The sequence below is a fragment of the Mustela nivalis genome (genome assembly GCF_964662115.1).
Source record: "Mustela nivalis genome assembly, chromosome: 3".
Classification (NCBI taxonomy): Eukaryota; Metazoa; Chordata; class Mammalia; order Carnivora; family Mustelidae; genus Mustela; species Mustela nivalis.
Genome location: NC_139022.1, coordinates 59,707,108 through 59,728,042, shown reverse-complemented (window position 1 = coordinate 59,728,042; position 20,935 = coordinate 59,707,108). Strand labels below are relative to the sequence as shown.

Genomic DNA, 20,935 nt, shown 5'->3' with positions numbered 1-20,935 from the left:
ATTTGTAATCTTGTGTAATTTCATTATGGATTTACATTGCCCATTGGGAGTAACCTAAAACCAAGCACCATTCCTGAATAGTTAAGATGTCATATATCAGACTTAGGGAAAGTATAAGGAAACCCAGTCTAGAAACAGGGGAAGAGTGTGGGAAACGAAGCCAGAGGTGAATAATTCCACTAGGAAGAGAGTTGACGAATTATTGACAAACTTGGGGTTTGGTAAATGCAGAACATATTGGATTAAATGATTTCTTATTTTACTCTTAACTCAGAGTTCTGCAATTTTAAGCATCAGAAGATAGGAGTCTTTTCTCGTAGTGAAAATTAATTAATTGATTGATACTGATTCTTTGTATTAATTAAGTTGTAATGTTAGCTGCTCTAATAGTTAAACACCAAATTTCAGTGGCCTAACATAGTGTGTTTATTTCTCATTCTTTCAATAGTCCTGTTTTCTAACTCTGGTTTGGATGCCTTTCGAATATTTTGGGGTGAGTCCAGAATCTGCCCTATTTCTGGGTCCTCCAAGACCTCTTTAATCAGGTAGCAGATAAAAGACTTTACATGAGAAGTTTTTTGTGTGTGTGTCAGGCTTATTGTGGCTTATATCATTTGTGCACATATTTCACTGGCTAGAACTCAGTCTTTTTTTTTCTTTCTTTCTTTTTTTTCTTTTTAAAAAGATTTTATTTATTTATTTGACAGAGAGAGAGATCACAAATAGGCAGAGAGACAGACAGAGAGAGAGATGAGGAGAAGCAGGCTCCCTGCTGAGCAGAGAGCCCCATGCGGGACTCGATCCCAGGCCCCTGGGATCATGACCTGAGCCGAAGGTAGAGGCTTAACCCACTGAGCCACCCAGGCGCCCCTTTTCTTTCTTTTTTAAAAATTAATATATAATGTACTATTTGCTTCAAGGATACAGGTCTATGAGTCATCAGTCTTAAACAAGTCACAGTACTCACCATAGTATATACCCTCCCCAGTGTCCATAACCCAGCCACCCTATTCCTCCCCTCCCATCCCCCAGCAACCCTTAGTTTGTTTCCTAGGACTAAGACTCTCTTATGGTTTCTCTCCCTCCCATTCCCATCTTGTTTCATTTTTGCCCTCCCTACCTCCCACGAGCCTCCTGCTCTGCTTCTCAAATGCCTAATATTAGAGAGATCATATGATGGTTATCTTTCTCTGATTGACCAATTTTGCTTAGCATAATACTCTCTAGTTCCATCCATGTCATTGTAAAGGCCAAGATTTCATTTTTGATGGCTGCATACTATTCCATTGCATGCATTTTATATATATATATATACACACACACATACATACATATTTACATACCACATCTTCTTTATCCATTCATCTGTTAATGGACATCTAGATTCTTTCCATAGTTTGGCTATTGTAGACATTGCTGCTGTAAACATTCGGGTTCATGTGTGCCCCTTCGGATCACTACTATTTGTATCTTTAGGGTACATACTCAGTAGTGCAATTGACATCATAGGGTAGCTCTATTTTCAACTTTTTGAGGAACCTCTATACTGTTTTCCAGAGTGGCTGCACCACCTCACATTCCCATGAACGGTATAGGAGGGTTCCCCTTTCTCTGCATCCTCACCATCTGTCATTTCCTGACTCATTAATTTTAGCCATTTTGACTGGTGTGAGGTGGTAGCTCATTGTAGTTTTGATTTATATTTCCCTGATGCTGAGTGATGTTAAGCACTTTTTCATGTGGCTGTTGGCCATTTGGATGTCTTCTTTGCCAAAATATCTGTTCATGTCTTCTGCCCATTTCTTGATTGGATTATTTATTCTTTGGGTGTTGAGTTTGATAAGTTCTTTTAGATTTTGGATACTAGCCCTTTACCTGATATGTCATTTGCAAATATCTTTTCCATTCTGTCAGTTGTCTTTTGGTTTTGTTGACTGTTTCCTTTGCTGTGCAAAAGCTTTTGATCTTGATGAGGTCCCAATAGTTCATTTTTGCCCTTGTTTCCCTTGGCTTTGGTAGTGTTTCTAGGAAGAAGTTGCTGCAGGTGAGGTTGCTGCCTGTGTTCTCCTCAAGGATTTTGATGGATTCCTTTCTCACATTGATTTATTTCATCCATTTTGAGTCTATTTTTGTGTGTGGTGTAAGGAAATGGTCCAGTTTCAATCTTCTGCATGGGGCCATCGAGTTTTCCTAACACCATTTGTTGAAGAGACTGTCTTATTTTCATTGGACATTCTTTCCTGCTTTGTTGAAGATTAGTTGACCGTAGAATTGTGGGTCCATTTCTGGGCTCTCTGTTCTGTTCCATTGATTTATGAGTCTGTTTTTGTGCCAGTACCATACTGTCTTAATGATTACAGCTTTGTAATAGGAGCTTGAAGTCTGGAATTGTGATGCCACCAACTTTAGTTTTCCTTTTCAACATTCCTCTCTGGCTCTTTGGGGACTTTTTAGGTTCCATTTAAATTTTAGGATTATTTGTTCCATTTCTTTGAAAAAAATTGATAGTATTTTGATAAGGATTGCATTAAATGTGTAGATTGTTTTAGGTAGCATGGACATTTTCACAATACTTTTTCTTCCAATTCATGAGCATGAAACATTTTTCCATTTCTTTGTGTCTTCCTCAATTTCCTTCCTGATTATAGTTTTCTGAGTACAGATTCTTTGTTTCTTAGGTTATGTTTATTCCTAGCTATCTTATGGTTTTGGGTGCAATTGTAAATGGGATCAACCGCTTAATTTCTCTTTCTTCTGTCTTGCTGTTGGTGTTTAGAAATGAACTGATTTCTGTGCATTTATTTTATATCTGACACTTTACTGAATTCCTGTACAAGTTTTAGCATGGAATCTTTTGGGTTTTCCACATAAAGTTTCATATCATCTGCAAAGAGTGAGAGTTTGACGACTTCTTTGCCAATTTGGATGCCTTTAATTTCTTTTTGTTATCTGATTGCTGACGCTAGGACTTCTAGTACTATGTTGAAGAGCAGTGGTGATAGTGCACAGCCCTGCTGTGTTCCTGACCTTAGCAGGAAAGCTCTCAGTTTTCCCCCATTGAGAATGAAATTCACTGTGGGTTTCTCATTGATGACTTTGATGATATTAAGGAATGCACCCTCTATCTCTACACTGTGAAGAGTTTTGATCAAGAAAGGATGCTGTACTTTGTCAAATGTTTTTTCAGCATCTGTTGAGAGTATCATATGGTTCTTGTTCTTTTATTAATGTGTTGTATCACATTGATTGATTTGCAGATGTTGAACCAACCTTGCAGTCCAGGAATAAATCCCACGTGGTCGTGGTGAATAATCCTTTTAATGTACTGTTAGATCCTATTGGCTAGTATTTTGGTGAGAATATTTGTATCCTTGTGCATCAAGTATATTGTCTGTAGTTCTCCTATTTGATGGGGTCTTTGTCTCGTTTTTGGATCAAGGTAATGCTGGCCTCATAAAATGAGTTTGTAAGTTCTCCTTCCATTTCTATTTTTTGGAACAGTTTCAGGACAATAGGTATTAATTCTTCTTTAAATGTTTGGTAGAATTCTGCTGGAAAGCCATCTGGCCCCGGGCTCTTGTTTGTTGGGAGATTTTTGATGACTGCTTCAAGCTCCTTACTGGTTATGGGTCTGTTCAAGTTTTCGATTTCTTCTTAGTTCAGTTTTGGTAGTTTATATTTCTCTAGGAATGACTCCATTTCTTCCAGATTGTCAAATTTGCTGATGTATAGTTGCTCATAATATGTTCTTATAATTGTTTGTGTTTCTTTGGTGATAGTTGTGATCTCTACTCTTTCATTCATGATTTTATTAATTTGGGCTCTTTCTCTTTTCTTTTTGATAAGTCTGGCAAGGGGTTTATCAATCTTATTAATTCTTTCAAAGAACTAGCTCCTAGTTTCTTTGATTTGTTCTACTGTTCTTTTGGTTCCTATTTCATTGATTTCTGCTCTGATCTGTATGATTTCTCTTTTCCTACTGGGTTTAGGCTTTCTTTGCTATTCTTTCTCTAACTCCTTTAGGTGTAGAATTAGGTTGTGTACTTGGAACCTTTCTTTTACTTGAGAAAGGCTTGTATTACTATATACTTTCCTCTAAGGACCACCTTTGCTGTGTCCCAAAGATTTTGAACAATTGTGTTTTTATTTTCATTTGTTTCAGTGAATTTTTTCAATTCTTCTTTAATTTTCTGGTTGACTCATTCATTCTGTGGTAAGATGCTCTTTAGCCTCCCTGTATTTGAGTTCTTTCCAACTCTCCTCTTGTGGTTGAGTTCTATTTTCAGAGCATTGTGGTCTTAAAATATGCAGGGAATGATCCTAATCTTTTGGTACCAGTTGAGACCTGGTTTGGACCCAGGATGTGATCTATTCTGGAGAATGTTCCATGTACACTGGAGAAGAATGTGTATTCTGTTGCTTTGGGATGGAATGTTCTGAATAGATCTGTGATGTCCATGGTCCAGTGTGTCATTTAAAGCCTTTATTTCCTTGTTGATCTTTTGCTTAGATGATCTGTCCATTTCAGTGAGGGGGGTGTTAAAGTTCCACTACTATTGTTGTATTATTTTTGAGGTGTTTCTTTCATTTTGTTATTAATTGGTTTATGTAATTAGCTGCTCCCGGGTTAGGGGCATAGATATTTAAAATTGTTAGATCTTCTTGTTGGACAGACCCTTTGAGTATGATATAGTGTCCTTCCTCATCTCTTATTAAAGTCTTTGGCTTCAAATCTAATTTACATGATATAAGGATTGCCACCCTAGCTTTCTTTTGATGTCCATTAGCATGGAAAATTGTTTTCTGCCCCCTCACTGTAAATCTGGAGGTGTCTTTGGGTCTAAAATGAGTCTCTTGCAGACAGTATATCAATGAGTCTTGTTTTTTTAATCCTTTCTGATACCCTATGTCTTTTTATTGGGGCATTTAGCTCATTTACATTCAAATAACTATTGAAAGATATGAATTCAGTGCCATTGTATTGCCTGTAAGGTGACTGTTACTGTACATTGTCTCTGTGCCTTTCTGGTATGTTACTTTTAGGTTCTTTCTTTGCTTAAAAGACCCCTTTTAATATTTCCTGTGGGGCTGGTTTGGTGTTTGCAAATTCTTTTTTTTTTTTTAAGATTTTATTTATTTATTTGACAGACAGAGATTGCAAGTAGGCAGAAAGGCAGGCAGAGAGAGAGAGAGAGAGAAGCAGGCTCCCTGCTGAGCAGAGAGCCCGACGTGGGGCTCGATCCCAGGACTCTGGGATCGTGACCTGAGCCGAAGGCAGAAGCTTTAACCCACTGAGCCACCCAGGCGCCCCTGCAAATTCTTTTAGTTTTTGTTTGTCCTGGAGGCTTTTTAATCTCCCCTTCTGTTTTCAATGGCAGTGTAGCTGGATATAATATTCTTGGTCCATATTTTTCTCATTTAGTGCTCTGAATATATCATGCCAGTCCTTTCTGGCCTGCCAGGTCTCTGTGGATAGATCTGCTGCCAATCTAATATTTCTACCATTGTATGTTACAGACCTCTAGTCCCGAGCTACTTTCAGGGTTTTCTCTTTGTTACTGAGACTTGTAATTTTTACTATTAGATGATGGGGTGTGGACCTATTTTTATTGACTTTCAGGAGGGTTCTCTGTTTCTCCTGGATTTTGATGCTTGTTCCCTTAGCCAAATGAGGGTAATTCTTTGCTATAATTTGCTCCAATGTACCTTCTGCCCCTCTCTCTATTTCTTCTTCTTCCGAGATCCCAGTAATTCAATATTGTTTTTTCCTATGGTATCACTTACCTCTTGAATTCTCCCCTCGTGGTCCAGTAGTTGTTTCTCTTTCTGTTTCTCAGATTCTTTATTCTCCACCATTTAGACTTCTATATCACTATTCTCTCTTCTGGCCCATTTATCCTAGGAGTAAGAGCCTCCATTTTGATTGCACCTCATTAATAGCTTTTTAAATTTTTACTTGGTTAGCTTTTAGTTCTTTTATTTTTTTTAAGATTTGATTTATTTTTTATTTGACAGAGAGAGAGATCACAAGTAGGCAGAGAAAGAGGGGAAGCAGGCTCCCTGCTGAGCAGAGAGCCCAATGTGTGGCTCAGTCCCAGGACCCTGAGATCAGGACCTGAGCTGATAGCAGAGGCTTAACCCACTGAGCCAGCCCAGCACCCCCCCCAGTTCTTTTATTTCTCCAGAAAGAGATTTTATTTCTCCAGAAAGGGATTCTCTATTATCTTCCATGCTTTTTTCAAGCCCAGCTAGCACCTTGATAATCATCATTCTGAACTCCACATCTGACATCTTATTAATGTCCATATTGATTACAATTCTAGCCATCAGCACTGCTCTTGTTCTTTTTCTTTCTTTTTTCTTTTTTTTTTTTTTTTGAGGTGAGTTTTTCTACCTTGTCATTTTAGCCAGATAAGAGTAGATGAATGAGAGAACAAAATACTAAAGGGGTAGCCACAACCCCAGAAAAATATACACTAACCAAATCAGAAGAGACCTGAAACTGGGAGAAGAAAGGGGGGGGGGGGAGTGTATGTGTGTGTGTATTTATGACTGGTGTAAGGAACAGAGCCATACACTTGATTTTGGGTGTGTTTTGGTCTGTTAGAATAAACTGCCTCCCAAAACTTTAAAGGAAGAAAAAGTTATGTATATACAAAAATAAGGGTAAACACAATGAAGGGATAGAATATGACTGTAAAGATGAAACTTAAAAAGATTCTTAAAAAGGAATTGGTAAGAAGTTGGTTGAAGAATGAAAAAAAAAAAAAAAGGAAAGAATGTGATCAGGTAGGAGACTAGAACAAAGCCATGGGGTGGATTTAGGGTATATTTTGATCTGTTAGAAGAATCTGTATCCCAAAACTTTAAAGGAAAAAAAAAAAACCTATATGTATACAAAATATAAGGCTAAATACAATGAAGTATAAATACAATGTATAAAGAATAAATATAATGTACTAAATACAATAAATACATCTAGAATATGACTATAACAATGAAATTTAGAAAAGATTTTTTAAAAGGTATTGATATAAAATAGTTAAAAAACATTATCAGAATATTAAAGAAAATGGAATAAGAAAAAATAAAATTTTAAAAATTTAACTTTGAAAGACTAAAGAATCATCGGGAAAAAAATGCCATGAATTCCATATGCTGTATTCCTGTATTTCTGAAGTTTTGCAGTTCTCATTGATTGGTGAACTTCGTCTTGGCTGGATGTTCTTGCTCATCTTCTGGGGGAGGGGCCTGTTGCAGTGATTCTCAAATGTCTTTGCCTGAGGCAGAATTGCATTGCCTTTGCCAGGGGCCAGGCTAAGTAATCTGCTTTGGTTTGATCTCAGTAGCTTTTGTTCCCTGAGTGCTTTCTGTACAGCTTTGGAGGATGGGAATGAAGATGGTGGCCTCTCAATCTCTGGCCCCATAGGAGCTGATAGCTCAGGACCGCACTCCTCAGTTTGCCCTCAGGGAAAAACATTCAGTCCCTCCTGTCTCCCTGGTCTCCTGCCGTACTCCGTGCTCACCCAGTATGTGACTGAGCATTTCTGTCTCTGGCCCACGGCCCTTTTTGGAGTCTCCAAACCCAGCAGATTCCTGCAGCAGAATCTACAGGTGCAGGAATCTTCCTTCCCAGAGGAGGAAAGAGGTTGTTTCCTCAGATCTGCCAATTTTGGGGTCCCTGCTCCAAGAGTGGTGGCTTGACTGTGCCTTGGATCATGGTTTAAGGTAACCCCAAGGTGAGAGCCCCTCCTTGGCTCCATCACTGCTGGCTGCCCCACTCAGAAATGTGGGAGCTCTGCCACACTCAGGCACCCCTGGTTTTTCTGTGACCCTGCGGGTCCTGAGACCACACTGTCCCTACAAGGACTCCAACCCTGCTTAGCCTCTGGAGTGATGTCCCTCAGTGGAGCAGACTTCTAAAAGTTCTGATTTTGTGCTCTGCTGCTCTACCACTTGCCAGGATCTGGCCCCTCCCCACCGCGGTCTCTCTTCCCATATGTCACCTCAGATTCACTTCTCCGCATGTCCTACCTTCCAGAAAGTGGTTGATTTTCTGTTCTCAGAATTGCTGCTCTTCTCTTTAATCTCCAGTTGAGTTTGTAGGTGTTTGGAATGGTTTGCTATTAGAACTATCTAGCTGTACTCCTGGGACCTGATGATATTAGGTCTCCTACTCTGTCACCATCTTCTCCAGCTAGACCTCAATCTTATCACACATGTAATTGCAACAGAGGATGGGAAATATCATCTCTCTGTGTGGTTGGGCAAAGATATGAGTTTGTGGGCATGTAGATGCTGTCTACCCTACTTTTTGAGGTAGGCAACAATTTTAGAGAATATTGAGTTTCGGCCATAAGTAAGAAAATTTAACAAAGAAAGATCTAGCAAATTTCCTTTGGTCTCTATTGTTGAGCCCTCTGTTAAAAGTACTTTTTATTTCTCCTTCAGAACCACTGGCTGGTAATAATATTAAAGTATTTCTTTCAGAACAAGTTTCATGCAATCCATCTGGTAGACAGTGGTGAGAGAACCCGGGTATGGTGGTCTTAAGCTGTGACAAAGATACCATCAGGAACTGCTTCTTCCTAGCCTACTGCATCCTCATATGCTCACTTTATTTTGTGTCATTCAGGATGCAGAACTTAGATCTTCCATATGTACATTAGTGAGAAATGTGGGCTTCATTTGAGCTATTGTAGAGGACAATATGAACTATGGTTTGCATTCCATAGTTCATATTCTTGCTAGACATCACTGATTTCTTAAGTTATTTCTTAGATATCATGCCCAAAGGGGTTTATTCTCACTGGCCCTTCTCTCATATATCCATCAACTTAGCTCACTTTCTTCCCCTCTCAATTATTCCCCCAAAGCTCAAATTCCTCTGCTTCTATTATAAAGAGTTGATTTTCTCTTCCTTTGAAGTGTTCATGCCAGCTAATACCCAGACTCTCAGGACCCCAGTTACTTCCCTTGGCTTTAAGAAAAGTATTTTCCAAATAAAGATAGCTCTCGCTCAGTAAAAGGAATTTTCACATTCATTCCTAAGATAATACAAATCTCTCCACCTTTACAACGAGTGTATATTTGGTAAAAGCTGAACTTGAACTGACTATGTTTTGGTATACAATTGAGGACCAAAGTGTTGTAATGTCTGGGGCTGAGCACAGCCTTGAATAAAAGATAATTTGTCGATTAGAATTAACCTGTCCACCACTACTTGATATTGCAGCATGGCTGCAGGATAATTAATATAGAGGAATGCCCTTCAAAGACATTAGAAGGTCAAAAATTGTTTTAGTAGTATTTTGGACTTCATAGTCAATGAGTTACCTGAGGGAAATGAGAGGCAACATAACAAAACACTGATCCCAAATTCAGTCCTTGGTTCAGGAATCCACATTGTATTTGGTGCCATGTGGATACCCTGGAGTTCTTTCAATCTTACTAGGTATAAAAGTTAACTGCTTGTTGGCAGGAAGTAACATTTATGAAGTTGGAGGATGCCCCAGGGAAGGACTTTCTTCAGTTAATCTTTTCAGACATAGCATCAGTTCCCTAAGCATAAAATTTGATACCCAAACTTTGGAAGAACAGAGTTCATGAATATTTATGCCTAAGCTTGGATTCTCTTGAGAGTGGTGACTCGTTTGTGTGGGCATGTCTTTGGTTGGTATCATAATCCCATCTCTGGGGTATGCTATGACTCACAAATTAAGGTAGAACCTGGTAGACATAACTCCTGTTTTGTTATTGCATGTGCATATCTGGGGATAGAGCATTTGCAAATCCTGATCATGGTAGATTCCCAAGCATTAGGAATCACATTTGCTGGGGTGCCTGGGTAACTCAGTGGGTTAAAGGCTCTTCCTTTGGCTCCAGTCATGATCCCAGGGTCCTGGGATTGAGCCCCACATCTGGCTCTCTGCTTAGCGGGGAGGCTGCTTCCCTCTATCTCTCTCTGCCTGCCGCTCTGCCTACTTGTGATCTTTGTCTGTCAAATAAATAAATAAAATTTTTAAAAATTTTTAATTAAAAAAAAAAAAGAAAGAAATCACATCTGTTGTGGTCTAGGACACCGAGCCCAGACTGAACATGCCTAAGTGTTGCTCTATTCAAGGTAGAAACCATTGAGAACATATCACAGGAATTCTTTATTTATGGGTCATAGCACAGACATAGTCACATGTTAAATGCTACATAATGTTAGCTAATGTAGTAGACAGAGCTCCCTCATTCTTTAATAGAGCTTTGCCACTAGACTTGATGCATGAAATGTGAGCAGAAGTGATGCATATCACTTTCAGGCAGAGTTAGTGAAAAGGCCATTCCCAATTCTTCATCCTCTTTCCCTCCTGGTCTTAAAGAAGGCCTCAGGTTGAGATGAAAGAGGCAACCCATCAGAGCAATCTGGATCACTGGAAAGTCCTTGTAACGCAGCTGCCCCAGAGCAACTCCTGAACCTGCAGTGAATTTTATATAAAAGGAGAAATTAACTTTTGTTTGAGACTTGACTTTTTTCCCCTCTTTCTTTTCTTTCCTTACAGCTGCATAACCCAGACTTTCCTGACTAATATAGCTATTATTATTGTTATTATTCATAAAGATGCTCTCATTTAACAAGTGCTTAATTTAATTTTTTTGAAATGATGTTTTATAATAAGGAATTTATAATTTGGAGTAATCATTGATTTTTCTTTTTTATATGCTCACCCACTTACCAGTTCTTTTAGAATTCTCCTTCAAAAGATAGCCCAATCCCAATTTTTAAACCATCTTAATCTTTTATCTGGATTACTACAATAGCCTTTTTTTTCTAGAAAAGGGAAATTTATTAGGTTTTTAATTTCAATTCCAGTATAGTTAACATACAGTGTTATATTAGTTTCAGGTGTGCAGTATTGTAATTCAACAGTATTCTACAGAAAATTCAGATAAGTGTACTCTTAATCTCCTTCACCTATTTCATATCTTCCCCCCAACTCCCTTCTGGTAACCATCAGTTTATTCTCTATAGTTGGGTCTTTTGGGGGGAGTGGTTTGTCTCTCTCCTTTTTTCCCTTTGTTCATTTCTTTTATTTCTTAAATTCCACATATAAGTGAAATCAGATGGTATTTGTCTTTTTTCTAACTTATTTTGCTTAGTGTTATACTCTCTAACTCCATCCATGTTGTTGCAAATGACAAAATTTCATTCTTTTCTTGTGGCTGAATAATATTATATATATAGACCATATTATATATATACACACATATACCATATTTTTATATTTATTATATATAAATATATATTTATTAAAATATATTAATATAAATATATTAATTATTATATATTATATTATATATTTCTATATATACCATATATACACCATATTTATATATATACACCATATTTTATACACACACATGCACACATACCATATTTTCTCTATCCATTCATTGATCAATGGGCACTTGGGCTGTTTCCATAATTTGTCTATCACTACAGTAGCCTCTTAACTAATCTTCTACATTCTACCATGCTGCGATCTCTCAGCACTCCCCCCCGCATTCTATGATAAACACAGCAGGTAGGGATCCTTTCAAAAGGTGAGTCAGATTGTGTCACTTCTTTTCAAACTTCCAAAAACTTTCCATTTCACCGACTGTAATACTTAAAGTCTTTACAAATGTCTGCAAGCCCTACCAATAGCTTTTTGGTGAGGTCTATTTTGAGCATCTGTTTAAAATTTAAAACTACCTTCTGTGTTCCCACATATCCCCCACCTATTCTATCTCTCTTCCCTGCTTTATTTTGAGCCCTTGTCACTAGTTGAAAAACTTAGTCATTAATTACTTATTACTTTTATTATTGTCTATCTCCCTCTACTGTAATATAAGCTCCATAGGGTTATGTTGTTTATTGCTCTATTTCTAGCATCTAGAATAGTGCCAGGCATATTTAGCACTCAATAAATATTTTTTAAATGAGGAAATAAAGATTTCTATCGAGTTAGAGCAAAGTAATTTCATTTGCATATTCATTATAAATGAAGAGGGATATGTAATTATTTAAAAAGTGTATGTCCTTGGTTGTTAAAAAAAGGGGCAACTTAAAAACATGTGCCGTTAGGACTGCAGATTAAGTTTCATAATTAATTATCATTGTAGAACCTCATAATGTGTTTTATATCCTTTTGGGATCTCTTAGTAGAGAGAGGAGTTTTATTATAATTTTTTGTGGCCTAATTTGTCATATAAAACTGCTCTAATGAGAGGAGTTATAGATTTTTATTTAAAGCTTTAGTCAGTCATTCTGCTGAAATGTTAAATATATCACTGTTCCTGCTAATATAAATTACATGAGATAAGAAAGATGTTTTCTAATGGGACACAGGTAAATTATGTCAGGAGTTTACATGGACTTTTAAACATTTGTTTGTATTTAATTAAATATAAGAATAATTCAGATATTCTGTTGGGCATAAAACTTTTCCCTTAGTTACTTGTTATTGTGATTAAAAAGTTGTCCTGTTATGCCTACTATGAGAAAGTCAATTCTTAAAAAAATATCAAGCTTATAAATATTAAACAATAAAAGTGATTTAATAGCATTATGTCAAAAATTCTTAATTTTGTATACTGAATTTAATATTGCTCCTTCTCATCTCTTGGTTTTCTAAAATGCATTAGGACATCAAAAAGAGATGCATGGGTAACTTCTTCTTTAGCTCCATGGTTTTCCCAGTAAAATGAGAGTCTGTTGAAAGTCACTGACCGGTGAGCATATTCCTTATGCATTTCATAAAAACTTACAGTTACATAATGTGATTTGGGGTAGAAAAAAGGGAAGAAACTCCGAGTATTGCATTCGTGATAAAAACTCGATGAATTCCAGTGATAGTGTGAATTTGTGCCAGAAATCATGTTACACATTTTAGTTTTCATTATATAGCTTTTTTCATTAATTCCTATAGACTATCCCTAAAATTTGGGTTTGACATAAAAACTGTTGTGTAATATTATTGATTTTTTTAAAAAGATTTTATTTATTTATTTGACAGAGAGAGATCACAAGTAGACAGAGAGGCAGGCAGAGAGAGAGGAGGAAGCAGGCTCCCCACTGAGCAGAGAGCCAGATGTGGGACTCCATCCAGGACCCTGAAATCATGACCTGAGCCGAAGGCAGAGGCTTTAACCCACTGAGCCACCCAGGTGCCCCTGTGTAATATTATTGAGATGTCTTACTGACTGAAAATATTATTAAATAACAAAAGTTAAAGTGCAAAAAAAAAAAAAAGAAAAAACTTTCCAAAAATCCTATGTAGGTATTTAAGGCTGTTTCTAGAATTACGGTTTACTTGTACTCTGAGAAGGCTATATCATCACTTACCTATTTGTCACACTTTCCCTACGTATTATTTCCTAGGTACTACAGAATATCATCTGGTAATGTGATGCCATTTCTTTTCCTCTGGAAATAAAATAATAAGATCCCATGAAGCAACTACAAAAATGCATTCAGCTTCAAATTTCAAAAACCTTAATAGTAGCCATCTTATTCCATGTAGTTGGGACTCAGAATTGTTTGGGTCACACCAAAAAAGTCAATTAAGATTAGAAATTATATATAAAATTATATTTAAAACATGACATAAACATATCTTAAACATTTCATCTTAACTTAATACATGCATGTTCATTAATTTGTGATTTTCTTTGAGTACAAGTCTGCTATGATTTTTTGCTGGCATGAAAAAATAGTCAAAATGTCATGATAGGATAACACAAATTACATCATTTCTGATTTCCAGTTTCTGTTTCTTTAAAGTGAAATAGGAGTTAATGACACTTATTAAGCAACTTGAATGCAACCTCTTTTGACTTTTAAGACTAGCCCCCCTTTAATATTTACAGTTGCCTTGAACACTCTAATTTGAGAGCAACCTTTTAAAAATGACTCACTTTTATTGAGTCTTTACAAGGCATTAAATTTAGTTATAGGTATAAACTGTCCTTTTACTTTCATATTTCTTATACTTTGAATTTTACTGTTATATTTTGGTATTTATTTATAATATAATAAAATGAAAAATATTGTATTAAATTTAAGAGTAGTTTATTAAAGCAGTATTTATAATTTAATAAAAATAAATATTTTATTAAATACTGATACTGATAAGCACAGCTCACTTACTCAAGTTGGGGAACACATATATAACTCTTAAATTACAACTCCTCTGGGAGAGTAGAATACTCAGAGGCACTAGAAAGGAACCTTAGAGCAAGATTCATCCAACCGTGGGCTTCAGTGAGTGGGAGTGAGGAGTTAAGTGAGTGTCAGTTAAGAGAGCTACCGTGAGGACTGATTTTATGGAATACTACTGAGGTTTTATATACCAGCTCCATTCCCATATTTAATGCTTCTGAATATCTGACACCCACAGCAACTAATCTTTTCAGAGTGATATTAGTACATTTAATTAATATTAATAAAACTATTCTAGCTCTTGGTAGATGGTCAATGCTATGACTCCCAGTTTTGTATTACGCTTAGGCAAATTTGCTTTCCTTTTTCTCTGTGTCTGCATCCTTACACACTTTTCTAATGCCCATCTGTCACTCCTGGCCACTTTCTCATAAGTTCACATACTAATCTGGGTTCTTGATTGCATATAGATGGTAAGAAGAGGTTAGGAAGAACTTCCCCAAGCAAAAGTATATCACAAGCAAACAAAAGTGTTCATCCTGAAGACCAAGAAGAGCTCAAATAACCTCTTAGACCACTTCTCCCATACAGTCTTCAAAAAGGCAAGGGAAGGGACGCCTAGGCAGCCTAGTTGGTTAGGTATCTGCCTTCAGCTCAGGTAATGATCTCAAGATCCTGGGATCGAATCTCGCATTGGGATTGGTGAGGAGCGTACTTTTCCTATCTGCCACTTCCCTGCTTGTGCTTGCTTGCTCTCTTCTCTGACAAATAAATAAAATCTTAAAAAAAAAAAAGGCTAAGGAAGTTGGCTAATTGAATTTAAATTAAAAAATAAAATAAAAAGGCAAAGGAAGAGATATAAGAAAAGGAGAAACCACCTTCCCAATTAGGAAGAGCCCTGGGGCCATCTGTCACTTATCCATGACAGAGGCAACTTTCCTAAAGAAAAATTGAGTGATGAAAAGCCACATATAGGGATGCCTGAGTGGCTCAGTGAGTTAAGCTGCTGCCTTTGGCTCAGGTCATGATTTCAGGGTCCTGGGATCAAGTCCCACATCGGGCTCCTTGCTCAGCAGGGAGCCTGCTTCTCTCTCTGCCTCTGCCTGCCACTCTGCCTGCTTGTGCTTGCGCTCTCGCTCTCTCTCTGACAAACAAATAAATAAATAATTAAAATCTTAAAAAAGAAAGAAAGAAAAGAAAAGCCACAAATAGTGCCAAATGTATTCATGGGACTTTAAATGGTGCCTCCCAAAAGAAAGGGTCAGAAGTATGTCTTTGGGGCAGGGAGTAGGATGGAAGCTGGACGGACAGTCAAGACCCCAGGCCAGTTACCTCAGGCAGTGACATAAACTGAAACCAGCTGAGAAAGTACGGTTTTAGTCTTTTCATTTGCTACATTAAAAACTCCTATCACCAGCAATGTTACCTGCTTTTGTTTTTACCTTGTCTTCTTTTGGATGTGAAGTACAGCAAGAAATACCTTAAGTTCCCTCAGGTATATAGCCCGTAGTAGCCCATATTTTATTCTCCTCCTGTTGGCCCAAATGATCTTAAAACTCAGGCCTTGGGGTGCTGCTATTTCTTTCAAGGGAGATTGCAGTATATTGGAAATGCCCGTAACTGCACATAATCCTCACCACAGCTCCCATCACCTGGACATGGGCCAAACACCTCCCCAGTGCCTGGAGTTTCCCTCAGAAACATCTGAAATAGGAAGGGACAGTAGGGACAGTACTTTAATTGAGGTGACACATGGCTATTCTATAAACTGTATGTGTGGCCGACTGAGAGGTTGGGGTAATCTGACTCAAAGGGATTTTTTATATTTGGCTAGCAATTTTGATAAAAACTGAACTTGAATGTTTTTTGGCTGGACTCGCTTACTATAATTTGCAAAAGGCAACTCTTTCTTTGATATTCTATCATTCCCTATTTAATTTCCCTCTCACCTCATCTCCCAGTATATGTTATATGTATATTTGTGCAACTTCCCTGTTCTTTGCAAGCATTTGGCCTTGCTCATTCCAATTGCTGTCTGCAGGAGACAAAGAAATCTCCTTCCTTTCCTTTCCTCATTTTAAAGTATATTCATTGGACATACTTAGCCCAAGTTCCAGAGGGTCAACAGGAATATGAGATTATTACAACAGCGGCTCCCACCCACAAAATTTAGAAAAACAGAAAGCATTCTGTAATTAAACATGAGCAGTGCAGCAGGAACACCTTAAGCTAGGATATGTCAAAAGGATGGTCAGAGGACTTCCTGTATCAGAATCTTCTAGGGAACCGGTCGAAAATACAAATTCATTGTTTGAATCCCTATTATAATAGTTGGAATCTTCCTGGGAGGGTTGAAGCAAGAGTGGCATTTTCTTATGTTTCCCAGTTGGTTTTTAAACAAACTAAATTTAGGACCCTGGGTTAAGTGCTAATTCCCTTCTATTTAATATGTACACACCAAAAGAGCACTACCCCCAGAACCAATACATTTCACTGTCTAGGTATGCACTGTCCAGTAAAAATGTGGTGCAAGCTACATATGTGATTTTGAATTTTCTAGTAGTTAAATTAAAAGGATATAAAGAATCTGGTGAATTAATTTTAGCAGTGTATTTATTTAAACCACTTTATCCAAATACTACCTTTCAACATGTGACTAATAGAAAAATTAATGAGATATGTTAAATTCTTTTTTTGTATTGAGTTTTGAAATTCATAGTTATTTTATATCAAAGAAAACTCTCAACTTAAACTAGCCACATTTCAAATAGTCCATAGCCATAGATGGTTAGTATGTTCTAGATTGGGCATAGCAGGTCTCAACATTGCTGTTACCAGCCATAGACCAAAAGAATATTGGTGTTTTCTGGGGTGAGGGGTGAGACAGAAGAAAAATAAAATAATAAAATATAATAAAATATAAAATCAAATCAAATAAAAATAAAATAAAACATAAAGGATTTTTGGTTCCAAACCCACCAAGAGACCAATCAGTTTCTGTCAGTTCTTCAGGAGTCTACTTCCAGTGACTGCAAGGTTTGCATCACCGTGATACAGGCTTTCCTGAGATTCTCCTCTTCTTTGTTTTCTGAATCCTTATGATATCCCCTAAGGTTCCTATTGTTTTGGCCCATATTCCTGAGTTCAGGGTGACCTGTGCTCAGTAGCCTAGCCCATTGTAAACTGCTTTGCTCCTAGTGGAACCCCTGCTTCCTTTGCTCGTACCACTGTTCTAAGTTCTTCCTAACACTATAATATGCACAGGAGCTCCTTAAGAAGTCCCTCTGCCATGTCTCATTCTCCACATCTATTTTGTCAGCATTGAAATCCCGCAGTCTGTGATTATTCTTCATACAGAGCTGTAATCATTCTATTCGGCCTCCTGTTTTCCTGGTCAAGCAGGGGTTGCTCTATTTTCTCTGGAGTTGCACATTACTCCTTCTGCCTTGGCTGAAGAATAGGGTGAAGAGGAGAACAGATCCTGGAGCGGAGGACACAGAGTGGTTCAGCAATGGGATTGGCATTGCAAAGTCACAAGTTTACATAGTGAGGCTCTGCCTTGAGGCTATCCTGATACTCGAGAACTAAATCTTTGTCTTCTTCACCAAGTCTGTAGTCTACTTGATCCTGTCCTGGTGGAATACCCGTGTTCTTCTTGTGGGGATTTACCTATGAATAATACAATAGCCCTTCAAGTCTGAGGTTCTTGAGTGATCTGACTTCCCAAACTTTAGCTATGTACTCACTTTGGTCATCTTAACTACACCAGATGTTGGTGATCGAAATTTAAAAAAAAATTTTTTTTTTAAAGATTTTGTTTATTTGACAGACAGAAATCACAAGTAGGCAGAGAGGTAGGCAGAGAGAGAGGGGGAAGCAGGCTCCCCGCTGAGCAGAGAGCTCGATGTGGGGCTCTATCCCAGGACCCTGAAATCATGACCTGAACTGAAGGCAGAGGCTTTAACCCACTGAGCCACCCAGGTGCCCCGGTGATCAGAATTTTAAACTCTGAATTACAGGTTATTAGATTGGGCTTTGGCCTCCTGTCCTCATGTACTCTACTCATGATTGACTCAGGACCATGTGAGCCCCCAAAGATTTATCTTGTAGAGGTTAGAGGCAGACTAAGAGACCATTTTCTGAGACCTGTAAGCCAAACCTGAACCTTCAAATTATACTACTTGAGTAAATCGAAAGGCAAGAAAAATGAATACAAAGAAATACATGAACACAGAAACCAAAGGCATTTCTTTCAGAGGCCTAAACTTGAGTTGGTATAAATCTAACCTCCTAAGATTTCTTAGGGCTGCAGTTATGCTGTAGCTAGTCTGGGGAATGAGAGCTGTATGAGAAGGACTCTTCCAATCACTATGCCATGTTAAAGGTTAACATTCCAAGTATGCAGACTCAAAGTAACACCAGGCCACTGCTAGAGTTTTAAAACTGGCCATCACTCCAAAAATGTCACCCAAGGGAAAAAAAAAAACCAAACCAAAACAAAACAAAAAAACAACTTAGTGAAAAATAGGAAGACATCCAGGACAATTTCTGAATATCTTTCTAAGTGGTGGTACCAATGTCCAGATAAACAATGGAAAAGAGAAAGCCATTCTGTGAAGCATGTGACGAGTTTAGTTTTGGCTTGTAGTGTTTGAATTGTGTGTGATGTCCAGGGACAAATGGGTCATAGACTGTTGAATATACTGGTCTGAAGCTCAAATTACAGGGTTCTGGGGTAGGGAAAAAGATGTCTGAGGCAGAAGAAAAAGGTTTGTATTTGAAAGTTGAAGGGCGTTAACTAGTGCAGGAAAGGAAAGGGGAGTGGGTATTGCTATGATGATTCTGATGTGAAAGTCCTCATGAGCTCCTTTTGTGCCTGGGCAGATGTCCTACTCGACTTTTAGTTTTGTTTTTTTTTTTTTTTAGGAATATGTCTCATAATGAATTTGAGAACATATTCATCACAATATTGAAATGACTATTAAAAAATTAAAATTTCTAAGTTCCTTTCAAACCTGTCATAATATCTCAAACTATTTTTTAAGAATCTCTGGCTCGAGGGGGGTGCCTGGGTGGCTCAGTGGGTTAAGCGTCTGCCTTCAGCTCAGATCAGGATCCCAGGGTGCTGGGATCGAGCTCTTCATCAGGCTCCCTGCTCAGCCATGTGTCTGCTTCTCCCTCTCCCTTTGCCCCCCTACCTCCCTTTTCTGTGCTTTTTCTCTCCTGCTCTTTCTCTTTATCTCTCGCTCAAGCTCTCTCATTCTCTCTCTCTCTCAAATAAATAAATAAAATCTTTAAATAAAGAAAGAATTTCTGGCTTGATAACTCTGATTCCACTGAAGGTAACAATTGATATAACCACCTTTGAAGAAATTCTCAAGATTTAGTGTATCAGCTGCCTGGATGCTTGTTAAGAATATAGATTCAGCAGGTCTAGGAAAAGGCCAAGAGATTTGCATTTTTAATCAACATTCTATAACTGTGATCACCTGAGAAATAATATTGAGTTATTGAGAAATATTGAGTTATTGAGAAATAATATTAAGTATTTGGCTATCTGAGTGATCCCAAGATATAGAATGGGGTTTCTTTTTTGTTTTGTTTTGTATCCCTTTTTTTAAAAGTTTAATTAATATACAATGTTATATCAGTTTCTGGTGTTCAACATACTGATTTGACAATTCTGTACATTACTCAGTGTTTACCATGGTTAAGTGTAGGCACCATCTATTGCCAATGTTACATCATTTTTACAATACTATTGACTACATTCCATATGCTGTACTTTTTATCTATGTGACTTATTTATTTCATAACTGGACATTTGTACCACTTAATCCTCTTTATCTATTTTGCCCATCTCCCTATCTACCTCCTCACTAGTGTGTTCTCTATATTGAAGATTCTGTTTTTATTTGTTCATTTGTTTTGTGTTTTTTTTTTTAATATTACACATGTAAGTAAAGTCATATGGCATGTGTCTTTTTCTGCCTGACTTATTCACTTCATGTAATACCCTCTTAGTGTGTTCATGTTGGCACAAATAACAAGATGTCATCATTTTTATGGCTACATAATATTCCATTATATATACATATATATACACATATATGTATACACATACATATGTACATATACATATGTGTATATGTGCATATATATATACACCATATGTATGTATACATACCATATACATATACCATATACATGTATATGTATATATATACCATATCTTCTTTACTCATTCAACTATTATTGGACAGTTAGGTTGCTTCCATATATTGGCTATTGTAAATAATGGTGCAATAAACATAGGAGTGCACATACCTTTTTGAATTAGTATTTTTTTTCCTTTGAGTTAATATCCAGTAGTGGAATTACTGGGTTATATGGTATTTCTATTTTTAATTTTTTTGAGGAAACTCCATACTGTTTTCCATAGATGCTGCACTAGTTTGCTTTCCCACCAACAGTGCCCAAGGCTTTCCTTTTCTCTACATCCTCACCAACATTTGTTATTTCTTGTCTTTTTGATATTGGCCGCAGGACAGTTTCTTTTTCTTTTTTTTTTTTTTTTAAGATTTTATTTATTTATTTAACAGAAGGAGAGAGAGAGAGAGAGCAAGCGAGAGCACAGGCAGAGGGAGTGGCAGGCAGAGGGAGAAGCAGAATCCCCACTGAGCAGGGAGCCCAATGTGGGGCTTGATCCCAGAACTCTGAGATTATGACCCGAGACAAAGGCAG

The 20,935-nt window shown here is 37.4% G+C and overlaps 1 long non-coding RNA gene across 1 annotated transcript in view; it reads left to right on the top strand.

The window, feature by feature from the left end:
* Nucleotides 1–480: 480 nt before the first annotated feature.
* LOC309861187 overlaps nt 481–20,935 on the top strand; it is a 71,454-nt gene continuing 50,999 nt past the window's right edge. The window contains exon 1 of the long non-coding RNA XR_014309810.1: nt 481–493. This is a non-coding gene — a long non-coding RNA (uncharacterized lncRNA). The remainder of the gene's footprint in view (nt 494–20,935) is intronic.